The sequence below is a fragment of the Mirounga leonina genome, unplaced genomic scaffold (genome assembly GCF_011800145.1).
Source record: "Mirounga leonina isolate KUSES-001 unplaced genomic scaffold, KU_Mleo_1.0 Mir_165, whole genome shotgun sequence".
Lineage (NCBI taxonomy): Eukaryota > Metazoa > Chordata > Mammalia > Carnivora > Phocidae > Mirounga > Mirounga leonina.
Genome location: NW_023270415.1, coordinates 74,202,241 through 74,224,987, shown reverse-complemented (window position 1 = coordinate 74,224,987; position 22,747 = coordinate 74,202,241).

Here is a 22,747-nt window from a genome sequence, read left to right as displayed (position 1 = left end):
CATAACCAATGTTCTAAATTTTTGTGTTTTGCTTTGGGTTTGGTTTTCTTTTTTTTAAGATTTTATTTATTTATTTGAGAGAGAGAGAGAGAAAAAAAACAAGTGGGGGGGAGGGGCAGAGGGAGAGGGAGAAGCAGGCTTCCCACTGAGCGGGGAGCCTGATGAGGGACTTGATCCCAGGACCCTGGGATCATAACCTGAGCTGAAAGCAGACGCTTGATTGACTGAGCCACCCAGGGGCCCCTGGGTTTAGTTTTAAATTGGAAAAACTAATGAATATTATTTGACCTTAAACATCTGTTTGTATCATCTTCCACCTAAGACCTAGAATTTGTCTCTTCTAACTTTGCTTTCACTTAGTATGTGTGACCTGGTTTCAGCATGTAGTAGAACACATATTTGCAAAATTTTGAAAAATATAATAGAGTACGTGAGGAGAGTTCACCTGGTTGCCCCTGAGAGGCAAGATCCTTTGAGTTCTCCAGTTCCATCACAATTTTGTGTTTTGTCCAGATTTGCTCTAGTGCGCATGTGTCCTTAGACTTTCTGGAATTGCCTGCCCTGCCCCTCAGCAATTCCTCTGGAAGCTCCCACCTAATCCGTCTAGTAACACACAAACTGCCAGGTCGCTGTAGCATGACCACAGCACGGACTACAGTTGATCGATGCGGACACTGGGATAAAATGCACCAAATCAAAGTCCTTCCCCAGCTTTTTGGAAATGAAACCAAGCTGTCTCTCTCCAGGTGGCTGAAACAGAAAGTATGGAAGCTTGAGAACTGATGGCTGCTGGGTGGGGCTGGAACAGAGAAGAAAGAACCGTTTCCCAAAGAGAAACAGAGCTAAGAGCAGGCCAGAAAGAACCCCGCTGGGTTTCAGTCTGTGGCTTCCAACCCCCGTGAGGCCCCACCGTGTTCCTGTCTCCTGGTTCGGGGAGCCACCCCAGGATCTTCTCCATTATTGTCCCTCTTGCATAAGCCGGATCCAGTTGGATTCCTTTCCCCTGCACTCCAGCTAATTATAATGACTAGGAGTTGCTTTACTTTTAAATTCAGGAAAAAAAAAAAAGAATCTTGAGAATATGATTATATATCATTTAAATTTATGCACATCCCAGCTTCACCTCTATTTGCAGATCTATACTTTTGCAGCTGTGACAAACCCACAAAGCCTTTTTTGGAGGGATTTCCCTTAGAATGAAAGAAGGAAGCCAGTGCTTTCTGGTCTGCCAGTGGAGCGATTTGCTCTAACGAATCTTGCTACCATCACCTGCTTCCCCACGCAGCCTCGACCAGGAGCCGCCTTTGGATGGGCAGCCAGGCGGGTAACCTGTCCAGGAGTCCGCCCTCTGAGTTAGCCGGGGGCAGAAGAGGCGTGAGAAGCCTGTGTCTGAATCACACCTCTACTCTGTGTGGACTAGTGGGTGTGTAGGTTACTAACTTCCTCCTCAAAGTCCTCATCTAAGATTCATTTCTTGCTCACAAGTTGTGTTCGTATAAAGCCACAAATGGAGTACCTCTCCGCTCCACGCCTCTTCCCAGAACTAAGGAGCAGCTCTTGTTCAGGACAAACCTGAATCATAACAGAGGGAAAAAAGAGAAAGGAAAACACCTTAAAACATTCAAGAGTGTTGGTACACACCACTGCCACTGACATTTTATTGGCCAAAGCAAACCAGCTGGCCAAACCTTCTGTCAGAGGGAAATACAATTTTCTTGCATGGATGAATTCAAGAAAATATTTTGAACAAATAATAGTCTTTCTCCACCTGGTTAGTGACTCTCTGGCTGGACATGCAGGAAGACATTTAACTTTAATGTCTCAGGTCCTGATTCTCTCCCGGTGGGGGAAGTGGGAGGCATAACTTGGTTTCTCCATTTGGCTCTGTCCTCCGGTGTTTATCTCATTGGACTACAGGGGCCCTAGTAAAAACTGATATTTAATCCCAACTATCATAAGAATGTTCACATCATGAAAATTAGAAGGAGATAGTCTAAAATCTAATTTTGCTTTTCCTCCAAGAAAATTTTTTGTATCTTCCAGCTTTTCCAGAATGAGTATGTATTTATTAAATATGTATATATATATATAAAGATTAGTTAGCCTGGCAGCAAAAGGAGGGCCAATTCCAGTGGAGAAGTCCTGGGGGCAGAGAACTAGGGAGGAGAGAAATGAGGCTGAAGCCAGCAGTGGCCATGGAGACTCTCAGTCATATTAACTAGGACCTGATAGGACTGGTGGGTCCAGGAGGTGGGGAGGGAGGCTTCTGTTGAACACCTACCTTGGGCCTGCACCAAGGGATGTAGAGGCCCTTCTGACCTGCAGAAGAAGAGGACATATCCCTATGAGAAGGCTGTAGGTGCAATCCTTGGGTGCAAACAAATCAGAAGTTCCTTCCTTGAACACTCACTCCCAACACCAGTATCTCACCCAGGTTCTGCCCCAGTAAGTAGATCAACATCTAATCTTCCAACATTGTTTTAGTTATTTGGAAACTGTCATTGAACTGACGCCATCTTGGTCTCAGAAAGCAAAGGTTTATTTTGTTCCATTGGTCTATATGTCTGTTTTTGTGCCAGTACCATGCTGTCTTGGTGATCACAGCTTTGTAATATAGCTTAAAATCCGGCAACATGATGCCCCCAGCTTTGTTTTTCTTTTTCAACATTTCCTTGGCAATTCGGGGTCTTTCTGATTCCATACAAATTTTAGGATTGTTTGTTCCAGCACTTTGAAAAATGTCATTAGAACTTTGATTGGGTTGGCGTTGAAGGTATAGATTGCTCTGGGTAGCACAGACATTTTAACAATGTTTATTCTTCTGATCCATGAGCATGGAATGTTTTTCCATCTTTTTGTGTCTTCTTCAATTTCTTTCATGAGTGTTCTGTAGTTCCTAGAGTATAGATCCTTTACCTCTTTGGTTAGGTTTATTCCGAGGTGTCTTACAGTTTTTGGTGCTATTGTAAATGGAATCGTTTCTCTAATTTCTCTTTCTACAGTTGCATTGTTAGTGTACAAGAAAGCAGCTAATTTCTGTGCATTGATTTTGTATTCTGCCACATTACTAAATTGCTGTATGAGTTCTAGTAATTTGGGGGTGGAGTCTTTTGGGTTTTCCACATAAAGTATCATGTCATCTGAGAAGAGAGAGAGTGTGACTTCTTCTTTGCCAGTTTGAATACCTTTTATTTCTTTTTGTTATCTGATTGCTGTTGCTAGGACTTCTAGTACTATGCTGAACAATAGTGGCGAGAGTGGGCATCCTTGACGTGTTCCTGATCTTAAGGGAAAGGCTCTCAGCTTTTCCCCACTGAGGATGATATTCGCTGTGGGTTTCTCATAGATGGATTTTATGCACATGAAGAATGTTCCCTCTATCCCTATACTCTGAAGAGTTTTAATCAGGAAAGGATGCTGTATTTTGTCAAATGCTTTTTCTGCATCAATTGAGAGGACCATATGGTTCTTCTCTCTCCTTTTATTAATGTGTTCTATCACATTGATTGATTTGCAAATGTTGAACCGCACTTGCATCCCGGGGATAAATCCCACTTTGTTGTTGTGAATGATCCTTTTAATGTATTGTTGGATCCTATTAGCTAGGATTTTGTTGAGAATTTTGGAATCCATATTCATCAGGGATATCAGTCTGAAGTTCTCATTTTTGATGGGGTCTTTGCCTGGTTTGGGGATTAAGGTAATGCTGGCCTCATAAAATGAGTCTGGAAACTTTCCTTCTGTTTCTACTTTTTGAAACAGCTTCAGGAGAATAGGTATTATTTCTTCTTTGAATGTTTGGTAGAATTCCCCAGGGAATCCATCAGGCCCTGGACTCTTGTTTTTTGGGAGGTTTTTGATCACTGCTTCAATCTCGTTACTGGTTACTGGCCTATTCAGATTGTCAATTTCTTCCTGTTTCAGTCTTGGCGGTTTATAGGTTTCCAGGAAGGCATCCATTTCTTCTAGGTTGCTTAATTTATTGGCATATAGTTTTTTATAATAATTTCTAATAAAAAAATTTCTAATAATTTTTCTATTTCCTTGGTGTTAGTCGTGATATCTCCCCTTTCATTCGTAATTTTATTACTTTGGGTCCTTTCTCTTTTCTTTTGGATAAGTCTGGCCAGTGGTTTATCAATCTTAATAATTCTTTCAAAGAACCAGCTTCTAGTTACGTTGATCTGATCCACTGTGTTTCTGGTTTCTAATTCATTGATCTCTGCTCTAATCTTAATTACTTCTCTTCTAATGCATGGCTTAGGCATCGTTTGTTGCTTTTTCTCTAGTTCTTTAAGGTGTAAAGTTAGTTGGTGAATTTGGGATTTTATACCCAACTTTTCCATCAACATGGATGGGACTGGAGGAGATTATGCTAAGTGAAATAAGTCAAGCAGAGAAAGTCAATTATCATACAGTTTCACTTATTTGTGGAACATAAGGAATAGCATGGAGGACATTAGGGGAAGGAAGGGAAAAATAAAGGGGGGGAAATTGGAGGGGGAGACGAACCATGAAAGACTATGGACTCTGAGAAACAGACTGAGGGCTTTGGAGGGGTGGGGGCTGGGGGGATGCGTTGGCCCGGTGGTGGGTATTAAGGAGGGCACTTACTGCATGGAGCACTGGGTGATATACGAAAACAATGAATCGTGGATCACTACCTCAAAAACTAATGATGGGCGCCTGGGTGGCTCAGTTGGTTAAGCGACTGCCTTCGGCTCAGGTCATGATCCTGGAGTCCCGGGATCGAGTCCCGCATTGGGCTCCCTGCTCGGCGGGGAGCCTGCTTCTCCCTCTGACCCTCCCCCCTCTCATGTGCTCTCTGTCTCTCTCATTCTCTCTGTCTCAAATAAAAAAAAAAACAACAAAAAAAAACAACTAATGATGTATTGTATGGTGACTAACGTAACATAATAAAATTAAATTAAATTTTAAAAAAAAGAAAGCAAAGGTTTGATGGACAACTGGTGAGGTCATTCCATTCGTCCTCCTGTCATCATGGGAGAAAAGTGCATATTCAGACCCTCTTGACTTTACAAAGGATACAAGTTCTCAGGGCAGACAGGGTGTATTCAAATGATCTGATCTTGAGCAAGTCCTTGGGTGTCTCTGAGCTTCAGGCTCCTTATTATGTAAATGGAAATTATAACACCTACTTCATAGAGTTTGTAAGAATAGAAAGAGTCATCTTTGAAAATATCTAATATGATGATGCCTAACCCATAATTAGTAGCTAGTATAATATGGTTCTTTGGGTACCACAACGTCATGGTACAAACCATCGTGCAAGGAAATGGCTCTAGTAAACCCCTATAGGTATAACCAAAATCAGAAGAAAAGCCATCTGTAATTTTTTTATCCATTCCACCATTTAATAATCAGGAAGTTCTTCTTTGTATCCAACCTAAATTTTGCAACTGCAGCTAAGCCCTCCAACTAAAAACCTGCCATGTTACCATGGTCCTGGTCTAGAATCAGTCCAGGTTGTGGAAAGAACATCTGCCACAGAGTCACACAGGTCTGCACACAGGTCTGCCCAGGCCTGGGCATGCTACTAAAATCTCTCAAGCCTCAATTTGGCCCTTTTACATATATTATCTATCTTAGAATCCTGTTTTGACAATTATTTTGAGGGTGATCCATGCAATGCATCTGGCCCATTAAAAAGTATGCACTGAAGGGCACCTGGGTGGCTCAGTCGGTTAAGCGGCTGCCTTTGGCTCAGGTCATGATCCTGGAGTCCTGGGATCGAGCCCCGCGTCGGGCTCCCTGCTCAGCGGGGAGTCTGCTTCTCCCTCTCCCTCTGCCTGCCTCTCTGCCTACTTGTGCTCTCTATCTTATCTGTCAAATAAATAAATAAAATCTTAAAAAAAAATAAAAAATAAAAAAAAATAAAAAGTATGCATTGAATGTGAGCTCCTTTCCATTTATTTCTAATGGATTTTACCATTTAAGGAAAAACATATTTTTTAAACTCAGGGCTTTTTTCCCCCAGTTCATTATTTTTATCCAGGACCATTATAGCTATTAAGTGTTTTGGGCTTCTCTCTCTCCAGAGACATTTTATGATGCCAATTAGAGGTGCAAGTATACGAAGATTAAAAAGTAATGACTAGCAAAGTGAACAGTGGATTTCCCCTCTTGACACCCAGCTTGCTGCTACTGAGGCTCATTTCTGAATATCTAAAACTCTGTGAAGAAAAAGAAAAAAAAAAAACATATTTGTGGGGTCAAGGGAATATCATTAGGATTTTACAATTCAGGATCATTTGAAGACCATCAGGGAGAGGAATGACCCATGTAAGCAGGTAACCCATTTACACTAGGACTGCACAAGCCATATGGCCATTCTTTATTAGGATAGAAATCTGATAATAGGAAAATAATAGTCAAATCATAGGGAATTGGGAAGGCTGAATCACTGAGGGGAATAACCAAAGACAGGGTCCCGTTTTACATACACGGGGCTCCTCCATTTTATTCTTAAACACAAGGAAGGTTCTCAATAAATGTATGAGTTCACTGACGAATCAGTCCATGCTCATGTGGATGAAATTATATTTAGTTGTCCTTTTAGTTCTTTGCTTTTCTGCCTCTTGGGACCATTTCTCCTCCTCCTCCTGTCCAAAGACCACAGTAGTAAGAATGAAATGATTTAACTTAATTTCAAGCCCACAAATAAGTTTCCTATACTCTGAAAACCACTTCTGTCCTCTGAATGGAATCAGTAATGCCTGTCTGGAGACCTTGTCCATTCCATGCCATCGGTAGCTCATGTCCTGTCTCCCTCGGGATTAATGCAGCTGCAGCCCATCTAGCTTCCCAAGCTCTAGATTAGCATCCCTGCTGTCCTCCTCAGCCCACACCATCCAGTCTCCAAGCTGTTGCTGGTATGTTTTTCAGCAACACCATCTTGCATGCCAAGCACCTCCATAGTTCTGTCTATAGTAGATGGGACTAACAGACCTCCACTAGGAAATCTGGAGCAAGTCCTAAGGAAAGACATGGCATCTACTCACAACCCCCTGTCCTATACCTTCTCACTTCTTCCCCTGGTGCTTCCGGTCCCAGCTATATGGTGCAGTTTGCCCCAAAACTCTATGGCTTCTGCACCTCCAGATCTATGCATGTGCTCTGTTCTCTTCCCTGACAACTCCTAGTTATTGAAGGGGAATCACCTTAGAAATATACTTTTCCATGAAACCTATCCTGCCCATTCCAGGTTTGGTTCAGGACTTGTCTCAAAACACTCTGCCCTTACAGGTGTCCAGGGATTCTGCCACTGTTGATTGTATATCTCCCATGCTGGCCTGAGCTCACTGGGACAATCCTTTTCATCTGGGAATCCTCAGAGCCTAATGTGGCACATAGCAACCGTGGGCACTGTAGTCATGGTTGAGGAAAGAGAGAAAAATTTTGCATAATTTGCAAAATGATGCACACCAAATAGAAATACAGTAGAAGACTGAATAACCCAGAGTCTAAAGTTGGAAGCATACAGAGAATCATTCTGGGTGCATGCTCTCATATTGTCACTTTTTGGAGTAATTACTCTACTTATTGAACAGCTAAATTTGGTAGGATACAATTACAAAATAGTCTGCTCAGACATAATTTATCATTTCTCCCTTCCCCACCCCTGAATGCCATCTCAGGTAGAACGATATGCTCTAAAGTCACTTTTAGGAATAATTAGGGTCCCGGAGTAATATTTAAACTTCCATCCCACACCAGGACAATCCGTCCGGGCTGACTTGGAAACGAGCAGTAAGAGAATTGAACTGGTGGGTTCTTGTACTCTGTGAGCCGCCGGTCTTCCCAAGCATCTGTGTGGATGGTCAGCTGCCTCTTTCCTCTCAGTAGGCACCCGTCCCTTGTTTCTACACCCGGTTCCCTGGAGCCCAGCCCTCTTGCTCTCCCATCCCCTAACCCTTTGACCCTCCACCATGAATTGCTAGGTCACTGGACAGGTCCTTCTTCCCTCCATGGATGGGTCTGCACTTTTGAATGTGAGGGTCAGGCTCATCCTTTGTCCTCAATTCTGGGGTTCCATCCAAATTTTGAAAAGAGCTTCTTTTGTTATAAATCACATTTCTGTGATATCAGGGAACAAAACAGACAGGAAATTTGCTTTGACGAGTGGCACATAATGATGGTGTGTTCTGCTAAGCCACAAACAAAAGTCCATGATGTCACGGGCCCAGTGGCTGCATTTCCTACAGATGGCGGGGATGGCCTCTCATCAGCAGGAATGGTGAGTGTTTGACATTTATAAGATCTGTTTTGTTAATACTGGAAATGTCGAATTAAATTAAATGTTAAATTGCATTTGTGCACATACATGGGTGTGCAAATATCTAATGAGCTAGAGAAACTTGTCATACCATGGGGCTGTACTGCAGTTAAAAATGCTTTAACTCTAGAAATACTAGTAACACAGAAAATGCCAGGTACTGGGCACTCCGGAGAAGTGCCCTTCTATTGGATTCACAAAGGAACCTAGGGCCACAGAGAAGGGAGCCATCATTCTGCCCAAGCTGGGTAGGTAGGAAAGCTTCACAAAGGGGATGGGACTTTGAGGCTCAGGGAGATTTCCCCGAGGAGAGATGGAAGAGCACACAGGCCCTGAGAGAAGCTTGAGTCAAGAAGAAGAACATACGAGCTGCCGGTGTGATGGGACCCATCTTGCAGTCCTGGGTGATGAGAAAGAGATAGGAACAGCGGTGTCTGGGTCCTTGGTCCTCTAGACCCAGGATCCTGCTTCCCGCCTCTTCTCCCATCTGGTCCCCCTAGGAGCCCCCTGAGGGTATGAACAGCCCCTTTCTTTTCAGATGAGGAATAAGGTTTGGAGTGGTTAATTGACTTGTGATGACAGCAAAACTGGGATCGGAACCTAGCCATAGGTTATGGCCTGTGTGCTTCCCAGCATGCCATGCGTGATGGGCAGAGGGGGCACACAGCACTGGGCAGTGGGCCTGTCCTTGAGAAATCTGACTTTCCACACAGTGCCCCTTCCCCCTTGGCTTGCCAGAACAAAAAACCACCCATCCTCACTCTGGGGAAACACACAGACGTCAGGAGCAGCCTGGCTGGACAGCAGCCAAGGTGGGGCCTGAGTCTCAACTGGGAGACACAGAAATCCCTGAGCTCAGGAACGAATGGGACAGGTGTTTGCAAAACTCCTTCCTGATGGGATGTTGGGGATCTAGGCCCCGCTCCAGATATTCCGGTCCCCAAGAATCACCGTTGGATGACTTCATCCCCAGAAAGCTTCAAAATCTCCAGCAACTTTACAAAATTCTCCCCTGTGACCCCAAATCCCCAACCCCATTGAGGTGCATTTGCTCAGCCCTGAGAGAGGCCTGCACCTGAGTAGCTTCTCTCAGGACAAAGCCTTCCTGGTTATCGTGGGGCCTGCGGGCCTTCCAGGAAGGTCAAAGTCGAGAGAGATCCTTCTCTGGGGACAGTTCAGACACTTGCCAAAGTCAGAGTGTCTCTCTCTAGGAGCAAGGTCTATATTTTGCCCTTTAGAAGAAAGAGTGAAGGACACCCAGATTCACAGCAGCAGTATAATCACCAAAAGGTGGGCCAGTGCCAGAGTCTGTGGACAGGTACATGGAGAGACAAAATGCGGGGCTCACGTACGATGAGGCATTATTCAGGCCCCGAGAGGGAAGGAACTCTGACATGCTGTAATGCAATGACCCTGAGGACATTATTCCAGCTGAAATAAGCCAAGACTGAAAAGACTATATGATTCCACTCTCTGAGCTACGTAGAGTAGTCAGATTCAGACAGGAAGTTGAATGGTGGCTGTCAGGGACTGGGGAGGGGAGATGGGGAGCTAACGGAGACAGCGTTTTGGTTCTGCAAGATGACAAGCGTCCTGGAGGCGGATGGTGGGAATGGCTGCCCAACAGTGTGAATGCACTTAAAGCCACCAAGCTGTGAACTTAAAAACGGTGAGGATGGTGAACTCGACACGATGTGTATTTTACCGTGATTAAAACTGTTTATGAATGGAGAAAAAAAAGAAAGAGTGAAGCGGGAAGAGCCTCGGGGACTCCCTGAAGCTTGTCCCGTAGCCCTTTACCCTCTCACAGAATAGCACTCGATGCCCTGACAGGTTCAGTCCTCTGCTTAGGGAAGGTCTTTGGCTTCAAAAGTTCCAGTACATCTAAAGCCACCAAGCTTCTGCTTTAAAGAGGAAAGACCCCGAGGGTCTTGCCTACAACTGGGCACCTGTTTGCAAGTGGCTTCTGGAACGGGGACCAGGAGGAGCCCAATCCCAGCCGCCACGTTCCACTGAGGAGGCCATGCATGGCACCCCTCTTCCTCTCTAGGAGACGCCTGACAGAGAGCTGACACAAGATTTCTCTGCAAGTCTCAGAGTCTTCAGCAACTTTGCATGTTCCCTTTGTTGAAAGAATGTGATTTTTTTTCCTTTTTGAGGAAAGATACCCACAGATCTTGAGCACAAGAACCAGCAATCACAATTAACTATTTCCAGGGGCGCCTGGGTGGCTCAGTTGTTAAGGGTCTGCCTTCGGCTCAGGTCATGATCCCAGGGTCGTGGGATTGAGCCCCTCATCGGGCTCCCTGCTCAGTGGGGAGCCTGCTTCTCTCTCTGCTGCTCTGCCTGCTGCTCCCCCACTTGTATGCTCTCTCTCTCTCTGACAAATAAATAAAAAAATATATATTTAAAAAAACAATTAACTATTTCCAACTTTCCTTATGAGAGGAAAAAAATCAAGAAATCTGTGAAACAGAGCCTCAAACCTCTGTGAGGAAAATGATAGAGGCTTCTAGATGGAGGGGCCCTGTCATTGTACCACTGACTGCCCTTCATCCTCTAGAGACTGAACAGAGTCATTCTGGAACTTCTGCCTCCCAGAAGGTCCCCATGCTCTATTTCCCATGATCTCCAAAAGACCATCAGGTACGTGCACCAAAAGGAGCCAAGACATGGCTTGGTCAATATGGCATCAGAAATTTTTCTGTATCATGAAAAGTTCTGCAAACCCTGAAGCCAAATATTTCTACTTCAGTTTAATCAGTGTAGAAGGATGGAGTGTTTTAGAGAACAAAGGAGTCTGCATTCACACTCCCCAGTCTCAGTAGCATGCAAAGATGAGTTGTCTGATCATGGGCTAATGAAATTGCTCCCCTCCAAGGTCATTTATGTTCTCACCTGGGGCTTCTAGAGACACAGTGCCCAGGAACAAGGACCGGAAGCCTAGAAGCTCCCGTTTAGAATCTTTCCAATGTCAACACTACCACCGCTCTCCAGTTGAAATGTCTGGATCCTCTTGCCTAGTGGTCCTTTAGTCTCCATTTTCAAAACTCTTGAGACTGCTCATCCAGCTCTGAACTGTTCTGATGGGGTGTTGGGAGGTCATTGAGAAGGCTGACCTACAAGTTGGCCCCAGGCAATCAGAGGCTTCTCACTCCTTCCCAGTCCTTGGAATATATGCTCTGTCCCCTGTTCCTACAGTGGGAGCTGTTCCAAGGACACAGCCTTAAGAGAGTAAGGTGTTGTTGACACCATCTGGATGGTACACCTGACTGAACCCTGTTAAGACCTCTCCATAAACTTTTAAGATTCTGGCAGATGGGTGGGGAGACCTCCTCATCTAGCAGCTGCCCAAGACAAGTCTGGTATGTAAGTTCCCTTGTTTATTAAAGCCACCACCTACCTATCTGGAGTGGCTTGCCCCTTTTCCAGTTTCCCCCTGTCCTTTGTGTATGAGGCCAATTTACAAACTGACATGGGGGAATGTCCTTCCTGAGGCTGTGCTGAAAGGTATGTCTCTTGTGGCTTCTCCTGAGTGTCTAGGATCGGCAAGGGGCACAGGTTACTGCAGAAGCATGAATCGAGGGGGATGTAGTTAAAAATGAGGTGCTGGGAGAGGTAGTCGGAAGTAGGTCTTACCAGTAGGTAAGGAGCTGGGATGAAACTCTAAGTAATAGGAGTAACATTATTAGATTTATTAGTGGCCACAGGGCAAGAATGGATTATAAAAGAGGTGACAGATGACACAGGAGACCACTGAGGAGGTGGCCACCATGGTGCAAGAGCTAACGACTACTGTACGCCCTGGTGTGTCAATGTAGGGCGCAGTCCCTGCAGGAAGCTCAGGGGGAGATGAAATCATAGTCAAAGGTGGGGAAATGTGAATACCAAGGGCTGACATTATCTTTTTTTTTTTTTACACTTACATGTGTCAGGCACTCTTCTAAGCATTTTATAGGCTTTAACTCATTTAGTTCATCATGAGATAAGGTTGTTGTAGGGATTAAATTCCCATTTTAAAGCTATGGAAACTGAGGTACAGAGAACTAGCAAAAAATTCCACAGGGAAAACACATAGAGCTGGAAGGAGATTTTTGGTTTCCCAACTGCCAACCCCACATGCTTGTGAAGTCCCCCATCTCTGTGCTCAAGGCTCCAGAATGTACATTTCCGTCTGAGGTCAAGGGCACTACCTAGACTGTGACAATGTCATCCACTGGTGGGTCTAGGGGCACCAGAACTAACCCCATCATGTCAGAGTCGAACAGGAGGGAGTAAACTTGGCAGAGTCACTTTGTGAAGGACTCATACCTGATCAATAGGGAGCCACTGACGGTTCTGAGGTCCCCTTTGGCCATTGACGTCACACTAATAATGGAGATGAAAAGATGTGTGTCCTTGATCTCTCAGGCTAGGCAGAGACAGAGCTCATTACCAGGGTCTAAATTAGCAGACGAGCCCCTTGGAGAACTTGTGGGGCTCATTAGTATTAGGGATGGGTTTGGAGGACAAGCTTATCTGCACATGTTCTTAGAACATTCCCATTGGACACATCCTTGCTTCTGAGTGTTAATTAGAGTTTCTATACCACAGCTTGGAATTTAGTGGGAAAGAAGTTGAGATAGGTTAATTCAGTGGACAAAAGAGACTGTCCCTCCCTGAAGTTTCATTTGCTTCCAGGCTTGACAGCTGGACAAGGTCTGGGGGCAGCACCTGGAGAACCCAGAGTGCATTCTACAGGTTGGGCAATATGTCTGCAGCTTCTTTCCAATTAGCAATGTTAAAGTTTCCCTCCGGGCTCCCAGATCTCTTAGGTTAATTGAAGGGCAGAATGGTGAAGCAAAACCCAAAAGATCAGTCCCGGAATTCCTGTTCTGGCTTTGAGTGGCTCTGAGATCTCAGGGAAGTTATACAACCTCTCTGAGCCTCACGTTCTCCGTATAGAAAATGGGAACAAGAGGAGCAAGTTGTCACATGGAGCTGGTGTGAGGATCAAAGGACAGAGAGTTATCTAAGGACCCGGCATGGAGTAGTCCTCGAGAAAGCCTTGTCTCGGGGTGCCTAGCTCTCCAGTGGGGTTCCATTGCTCTCCTCTGGGCACACCTGCTTTGAAAATGTGCCCCCTCTTGGCTCTAAGCTGTAGCTGAAGGCACAGGTGTGTCAGGTACTTTCTGGAGGTATTAGAGGTAAGGAAGCTGGGACTCTTGAGTTCAAAGCCATCGACCTGTCTATGGCCATACCACCCCGAACGCGCCCGATCTCGTCTGATCTCGGAAGCTAAGCAGGGTCGGGCCTGGTTAGTACTTGGATGAGAGAAGCCACTGACCCCAAATCATGCAGCAGGTAAGCGGTGAGCTTCTAGCCTGAGAGTCCAGTACCGTTGTGTCTGCCTCCTGCACGTGGGGGGTGGGGTGGGCTCAGGGAGGTAGGAAGGCTGAGAAGGTCACCAGGTCTGCTGCAACCATAAAGCTAACCTCCATCCGTTCTGTATATTGGAGTTTTTGTAGACTCTGTTATTTTTTTTAAAAAGGTTCCATGTAAAAAGAGAGCAAGTTAAAAAGCATTGCATTGTATCTGCTTCATGGGGTAGCTATGAAGACAAAACGAAATAAGGAATATAAAGTGCTTGGCACAGAGCTTGGCACATGGCTCTCAATGCCAGTAGACAGAATTATATATTCAGAACATGAACTCACGATTTGCATGCGCTCGTTATAAATACACCATCTACAATTTATAAAAACAAATAATTTATGTATTTTCAGTAGATGCAAAGACTCCATGTCTAGTTAGTAAAAATAAATGATAGAAACATGCAAATACGCGTTATTTCTGTGTATATATGTAATATATGTAATGGGCCCCCATTCCAACCTCAACCCTACCCTTACTTTCGCCCTCATCGTCTGCTGCCTAGGGTCAGGAAGTTGAAGAAATGGGCGTCACCGTCATCAGCCCGTTCCCGTTCTTTGCTGCTGGACTTCAGCAGAGCACTTGGGCGACTCTCTCTGCCCACGCACAAGCCAGGGGCAGGCAACCTGTGCCCCAACCCTGAGCTCCCCTTCCCGTCCATCCATTGCCCGGTGAATACTTGGGAAGACCTGCTACGTGCAAGGTCCTGGGATGAGCCCTGGGACAGACACAGGGGAAAAACTCTAACAGTTGAACTGACACACGCCCCCTGCCCCCGTCCCCATGGTGAAGAGGAGTGACCCTGATCCACCAATTACATAAGTAAGTGTGTGTCACCAATGGTAATAACACAACAAACGCTGACTCAGGAGTCAGATATCAGATCCCTGTAAACGATAATCTTTTGTAACTGCATTTGAAGTGCCAAACTTATTAAGCGAAACCATTTCCTTTGACCGCCCGGGCCGCTGTGTGGGGTCTTGGGCAGCTCTGTCTTGCAGGACGCTCAAGAGCCTGAGTGTCCTCGCTGGCTGACAAGGGCTGGGGTGCTAAGATGAAAACGCAGGCCCCCACGGGAGCTCAAGTCCAGGGGGGAGACTGACGATGTTTAAGCATGCATTTGCAGATGGGTGAGTCAGGTGCTCTGTGCTCCCGCTGACTTTGGAGCTGTCCTCCGCCACAGCCCTGGCCACACTGTGCCGTGACCATCTATTTGCCTTTTGCTCTTGGAGGGGGAGGGGACCGATTGTTTTTGAGCCTATCTCTTTCTTAATGTCAAGCTCTTTTCAGTAAATATTGTCAGGGAGATTAGGGATCATTTGGAGATGGGTGGAGATTCAATGGGGTGAGGGTTGGGAGAGGCAGATGGCTATTGCCAGAGGTGCTGGGAAAATATAAGTCAGTTGTATTCAGTGTGTCTGGAGAGATGAGAAAGGGCATCCTAGAGAAGGGGATATTTGAGCTGGCTCTTGCAGGATGAGTAGGAGTTTGTCGACCAGAGAAGAGGAGAAAGGGTGATTCAAGCCAGACCAGTGGGTATAAGGGCAGATGTCAGAATAAGCGCAGTGTGTCCTGGAAAGGGACGTGGGGAATGTGGCTAGAAATGAAGCAAGGTCGGAGGCAGGCTGCAACCAGCTACGGAAGGCATTGGTAAGACAAGGTTAAGAGCTGGGACTGCAATAGCTGTGGCCAAGAAGGATTTTCAGCCAGAAGCTGATGGCTGTCAGGGAACCAATTAGATTAGCAGGTCCAGGAGCTAATGCGGGTGAGTCAGGCCACAATCCCTGGGGCTGAGGACACACCCAGGCCAGTGCCCACCACATTTATTGTTGAACAGGTCAGAGGTGCTCCCAGAGACAGGCTGGACTGGCCAGCTCCTCTTGCTACAAATTTAGCTCATCAGGACCGGTCATGTCTCCCTATGGTGGATATCCGGGTCAGTTGTGATAGAGAAAAACCCCACAAGGCTTAGCAGGATAAGTACCAGGAGGGGTCTTAGAGGTCACCCAGCAGTGCAGTATTGCACTGAACAGGCTCAAGGAGTCTCATGGCTTTTCCAAGAAAGTACGAAGTGGGCGGCAGATGGGGACCCAGTCTCCAGATCCCAGGGCAAGAGATCCTAGAGTCTTTGCACCATACCAGGGCATGTGGCCCGTGCTGGGAGTCTTCGAAAGAGTGTTTTAGATTTTCTAGGCCCAGGGCAAGCGGGGGTGGAGGCCCTGTCATTGTACCACTGACTGTCCTTCATCCTCTAGAGACTGAACAGAGTCATTCTGGAACTTCTGCCTCCCAGAAGGTCCCCATGCTCTATTTCCCATGATCTCCAAAAGACCATCAGGTATGTGCACCAAAAGGAGCCAAGACATGGCTTGGTCCCCGAACAAAGGTGGCGACTTGACTCCTCCAAGTCTAGAGGGTAGAATAGCTAGTGAGTTTTTAAAGGTCAACTTTATCACTGAAAGAAACAAATCTTAATTTAAGTCTTATGGGATATTCTTCTATAAACATAAGAGTCGTATGACCAGTTCAGAGGTCATAACCAAGAGGGCAGTTGGGAATCACTCGGGCTTTGGACATCAGAGAAATCTTCACAAGTGAGTTGTGACGGAGTTTTGAAGGATGGATAGGAGTATGGTCAAAGAAAGAGTTGAGATGGGGTGGGGGGGCACATCTCTGAAGAAAGATGTCCCCTAAGGCAAGACATGAGGTTTAGCTCTGAGAATTCTGTGCATAAAGCTGGGAACTGGCAATAGTTAGAGATTATATGCAAACAATAAATCATGGAACACTAGATCAAAAACTAATGAGGTACTGTATGGTGACTAACATAAGATAATAAAAAAAATTAAAAAATAAAAAGAAGAGGGGCAAATCCTCTGAGTACCATGGAAGGAGCATCTATACCTTCCTATGGGTCTTTGTTTCTGTAGAGTTTACAACGCTTGCCCCACTTCGTAAATATCAAAATCTTGAGCCTTTCTTTAATGTTACTAAAAATTCAAAAAAAGGATTCTCCCCATAGTGAAATGAATGACCTTTATAAAACCTAAATCTATCATGCCATTTTCTTACTTAAAATCCTCCAGTGGCTCCCTCCCCAGGAGGGAAAAGACAGGTGCTGGTGTCTGTCACCTTTTTCCCCCAGAGGAATAATTCAGCATGGGGTATAGGATGCCCTCACTCTGAGATCTGCTGGTGGCAAGACTTAATTTCAAGTTCTGTCGAATGCTGTTGATATTCTTATGCCCCTGCTGGGCTAGGAACTGAGATGTCTGGTCCTGCAGACGGGGCCTCTGCACACAGATCCCTGGGAAAATGCACGGGCCCTGGCAGCTTCCAAGCCGGGAGCTGCCCATCATTCCGTTGTCCAAAACAAGACCACCTCTTCCATCGCTCTGCTTGCTCCCTGATCTGTGACTTAAGGGCTTGGAGCGCCCCTGAATCACGGATCCATACCATCCTCTCTCCCGCCTTCCCCACTCCAATCATCATTCGCCAATGAGCGCTTTGACTGTGTGGACAACTATCAATACATTACCCCCCACCCCCCGTTTTCCTTTCATTCCACTGTGAAAAAGAAAATCAAATTCAGAATATGAAACACTTGTCAAAAACATAAACTCTTTGACTCTTGGTGTTTGAAATAAAAGGTATTTTTTAAAATATTTTTTTAAAAGATTTTATTTATTTATTTGACAGAGATAGAGTGAGAGCAGGAACACAAGCAGGGGGAGTGGGAGAGGGAGAAGCAGGCTTCCCGCGGAGCAGGGAGCCCGATGCGGGACTCGATCCCGGGACTCCAGGATCATGACCTGAGCCGAAGGCAGTCGCTTAACCAACTGAGCCACCCAGGCGCCCTAAAAGGTATTTTTTAATCAAAAGGAATTTCTAATAGGCCTCAGGGCTCAGTTTGCTGTACTTAATCTGTTTGAAATGCTACTGCCCTGAGTGACACAGGCGGGTGTTTGGGGGAGAAGGAAGCAGCCCCTCGGCTTGCTCTGGGTTGGCCATTCGAGAAGTCACACACACGTGGAAAGACATCGGCATCCGAGAGGTCTCCAGAGACCCAAGGCGCTCGGGTCAGATGTGTCTGAACACAGATGAGCCCCTAAATGAAACTTACTCAGGGGAAGGCCACAAGCTGTTTCATTCATTCAGTGGTTTATTCAACAAACACTTACTGTTTGTTTTAGTACAGAATGTCTAAGAATGACTCACGGAAGGTCCTGCCCTCAAGGAATGCCCAGACTGGTGGGGGATCAGAGAGGCAGATAATCCATTACAACGCAATAGGAGAGTCATCGTGGAGAAAAAAGGAACGTGTGGGACAAGGGAGAGGAAAGAGCGAACCTGGTCTTCCAGGAGGAGGAGGAGAGCCTCTCCGGGAGGAAGCACTTTAACTGAAACTACTCAGGATGCTTTGTGGTGCAGGGCCTCATCCCAACTCCCACGGGCTTAAACCAAAGAAGGATGTTGTTGGCCCACAGGTAGAGATTCAGGTATGGATGGACTCGGGGGAGTTAGCAGAAAGAAAAGCCAGTTCAAAGGCCCTGAGGCAGTATTCTCATCACTTCTTGGCTTGGCTTTGCTCTCAGGGGCTCCTCCTTGGGCACATCTCCCTACGGAATGGCCAGTGGCCTCCCACAGCTGGGAGCCACCTGCTATCAGTTTGGCAACTCTGCAGAAGAGAGGAGCTTCCTGCTCACAGCTCCTGGGATGAAGGACTCTCCCTGGGCCAGTCCCTGCTACCAGCGGGGTAGAAGGTGCTGCCTGGGCAAGTGGAGGAAGCATGCCATCCGTGGAGTAAGGGGAAGAGGGAATGGGGCACACCAGCCTTGTCCAAACTACATTCACTCCAGAACATCCCTTAAAGAACATTATGAGCCAAGCACCACTCTGAGAGCTGAGGCAACGTCGGGACAGAAGGGGCAGAACTTCCTGCCCTCGGGATGCTTGCATATGGCTAAAACACAACAGGCAGGTGCGGTCAGTAAAATGATCGGGAGCCAAATGAACCAAGGATAGGGTGAGGTGCCTGGGGGAGGGGAGGCAGTTGCCAACATTTAACGCGTTGTTAGGGAAGGTCCCCAGAGAAGGAGACGACACTGCGTAGAAGCCGAAGTTGCTGAGGACTGAGACAGTGAGTGCCTGGGCTTGGAAGGAAGAGTGTCTTCGAGGCCCTGACACCAGAAGGGGCTTAACAGCCTTGAGGGGCAGCAAGTGTCCCCTTGACCTTGGGGATGGTGGGAGAAGAGCACCTCAGAGGAGGTGGGACGGGAGAGCACGTAGCATCTTGGAACCGTGAGCAAGGACTTGGACTTTTATGCAGAGGGCAGTGGCGTGGGGGTGACGTGTGTGCCAGGGGAACATCAGATGCTCTGATCAGAGACCCGAGGGTGGGTCCCTGGGAACAAGGACAATAGATGCCCTGCTCAGTGTCCCGGACGGCATGTGAGTGGATGTGTGGGAGAGACCTTCCCTGATGGAAGGAATGGCCTAGAACAAGATCAGACATTCAAGGGGCAGTCTGCCTCAGGCACCTGCAGCTGTGTAGCTAGAATATTTAGAGAAAAAGACTGTGTCTGGGTCAGAGCCACCATGAAGAGGATGCAGGACAGGGTCTGAGTGTGGCCCAGGCTGTGTTCCAGGCTCAAAACGGGACACTGTTGATGGTCAAGGGTGTCTCTTTGGAGGCAGAAGTCTTGCAGAATCAACCACTCCTCATCTTTTCTCCCAGGAAACGTGCAAATCTCAAAATGACCACTCAAGGAGAACATGGTTTGATTTCAGATTTGCACTGAAGAACACTGTTGTGCCAATGCAGAGATTTAGAGAGAGAGGGAAAAAAAAATCCTGGAGATGGCTTAATTTCCATTTCTTCTTAAAAGAATGGCAACATGCATATTAAAAATGCTAGAGGAAGGATATTACAGACGACTACTTTTTTTTTGCCCTCCCAGGAGAGGGTAGAGGCCCTGGGGATTCCCGTGGCAGATGATAATATTAGTGAACATTGGTGAAGCACTGAAGTTCGCAAGGCACCGTCCACGTGTGCTTATCATCAGCACAAGTAGCAGCAGCTCAAGCATACTTGAGCATACTTGAGCTTGACACTCCGTGTCACGTGTGGAGGGCCCAGAGTCTTGGGAAATCAGTAAGCCCCCACCAGCAGACACTTACACAACTCAGCGAACACCAGGAACCCCATCCGTGTGCCACACACTGAGCCAAGCTCTGGGGGGACTTGGCTTCCCTTTGTGCCAGGACGGTGGTAGAGACCAGAAGACACGGACATGGTGCTCCAGGATAGAACAGCCATGCCCATGGCCGCAACCATGAGCTCCGACCTTACCTTACATGTGTCGAGCTTTTCACAGTTGAAGTGTTTTCTCGTGCACAAGTTCTTGCTTTCACGACAACCCCTGTGCAGCAAGAATTGAGCCAGATCTGTATGACTCTGGTGTTTTGGTGAATAGGACTCGATTCCTATCTTAAAATTCTGAACCACTCCATACTGCACCTCCTTCTACCGGGTCTCTCGGCTTCCGCTCTCAGGCTGAGCTGAGAGTAAATAGGTTTAATTCTTGGAGTAACCCGATGAGCAAGTGTGTTACTGTCTCTATCTTTGAGTTAAAACACTGAGCCTTAGGGGGTGCCTGGGTGGCTCAGTCAGTTAAGCGCCTGCCTTCGGCTCAGGTCATGATCCCAAGACCCTGGGATCAAGCCCCACATCTTGCTCCCTGCTCTCTCTTTCTCTAATAAATAAAATCTTTAAAAAAAAATAAATATAACACTGAGACTTAGATCAAATGAAGTGCTTCAAGGTCACTGCCCAGACTTGAGTCCAAGCAGCCTGGCTTAGGAAGCCAACCTTTCAACCACAGAGCTCCGTACCTCGCGTCTGAGATTGAGAGTTGAATGTGAATATAATTTCCAGTAGAGGTACTATTTGTAATATTCACCACGATCTCTGAAAGCTTTTGTCAGATGTGGAAGCAGAGACTAGGAGACAGTAAGCTAATACTGTCAGAGCTTGCTCACTTAGGATGTGCCAGAAGTGGGATCCGAACCCAGCTCAGCCTCACACAACCCGCTGAACCTTGTGCCCCACAGGACTTGGCATCTGCTAACGGCTCATAATAATACATCCTGATTCCTCTTGCCTTTGTCTTCTTCTCTTGCCCTCCTAGAGAACCCAATGGGCACATCCCTGAAGGTTCAGACGCGGGCAGGGGGAGTTTCGTTCCCTGCCTCATAATGCTGTTCCTGACAGGTCCCGGGAGAGATGAGGTCATCAGTCTTTCTGTGTCTGCCCAGGCACAACTAGTCGGACCACCATTCAACTAAATGGGCACAGTGTCAATCATTGCAATGACTCTGGAGGAACTGTGCTGGAAAGGTTTGCTGGCATGGGGTAAAATCAACCCAGCTTGAATGACCAGTCGGTTCTGTTGTGAAGTGACCTTTCCTGTGGTGGAAAGGACACCAGACACGGAGCCAAGCACCTGCCTTCCCATCCTGGCCATGCCACACGTTCACTCAACTCTAAAACTGGTCTGCAGCATCAAATCCCTCAACTGTAATATGGCCACACCCCACCCATATGGTGGTTATGAGGTCTCAGTGAAGACGAACATGGGAAAGCACCTAGCACTCCATCTGCTCATAGTAGGTGCTCAAGAAACACTAGCTACACTGGTGGAATCTCAACCAAACCATTGAAGTGTGTTAACTAATGAGGGAACATTGACTGAAGTGGTCATTATCACTGCATTGATAAGACAAGCACTTAAACATAGCTTTTTCTTTCACTGACTGGCCATGTTTGTAGAAGGGCCTTGTGAAGCCAGACTGCACCATCTCAACAGCCTCTTGGTCAGGCCAGTTGTGCATGTTGTTGGCTTGTATTCACTGCTCTGAAATTCCACAAAGAAACTCAACTGTGCAAATCCTAGAAGCCACCTTAGGACTTTCCATGGCCCACTGGGCTGCTTTGGGGCCCTTTTGACCCTTGAGGTCTGGAAGAAGGAACCTAGTGCTGGGAGGGACAGTTGAGTTGGCCCCATGCTGAGGAGTGGAACGAGGACTGGGAGCAGGATGGCTTAAGACTTAGACCTCACTCTTTCACTGAGTGGTTATTTGGCTTTGAAAAAGCCACTTCCTTTTCCCTCTGGGTTTCCCTAGTGAGAAGGGATGGGCTAGAAATCCAATCACCACAATAGTTATTTAGAAGAAGAAATATTTTCTGAGCTCAGAGGGGACCACCATGGCCTTAAATATGTTGTGTTCACCATCTTGTCTAATCTTCATGACAAGCCTGCTGACTGGGGGGAGCCTCCTAATTTTATGAATGAAGAAGGAAGGGGGTTGAATAGCAAGCCTACTGTCACAAGGAAGGAAGTGACAGAGGTGACTCTGGGGACTGGTCTGGTGGCACCCAACGTCTGAACACGTGAATACCCCCTTCTTGGTTCTTTCATTAGGATGGTCTCTAGGGGTCAAGTCTGACGTATTAGGAGTTGATGTTTCTAAACAAAGTCTGAGTCACACTTTGGTAAAGCCAACCTTATGGGATTTAATTTCAGTGTTTCCATCCAACTCAAGATGGGTTTGGGAGACCACACAGGACACATCACCATAAGCCTGCTCCCACCTTCTCTGTCCTTCAGAGAATGCCCCATGTTCCCTGCAACCACCCGGTCAGAGACCCAGGATTTGCCCTATGCATCCCTCATTCCACCGAAATGAAATGAATCTCCCACTCTTACCCAGCTCCATGGTTCCATTCCCACTGCTCCTGGGAGGACTCAGTACCCCCTCCTCCCTCCCAGGCTCTTCCTGATGTCCCTCAACAACTACCCTGCCCCTGGTTTGCCCCTGTAAGTATATTCTCCCCTGTCTCCATGGTGTTCATCCCAAAATAGATGTCGGGTGTTATCGTGTCCCTACCAAAGCCCTCTGAAGGCTCCCAAGAGCCAAAAGGTAAAGGGCCATCAGAGCTTCCCACACCTGCTGTGATCTGGCTGCCCCTCCACCTCC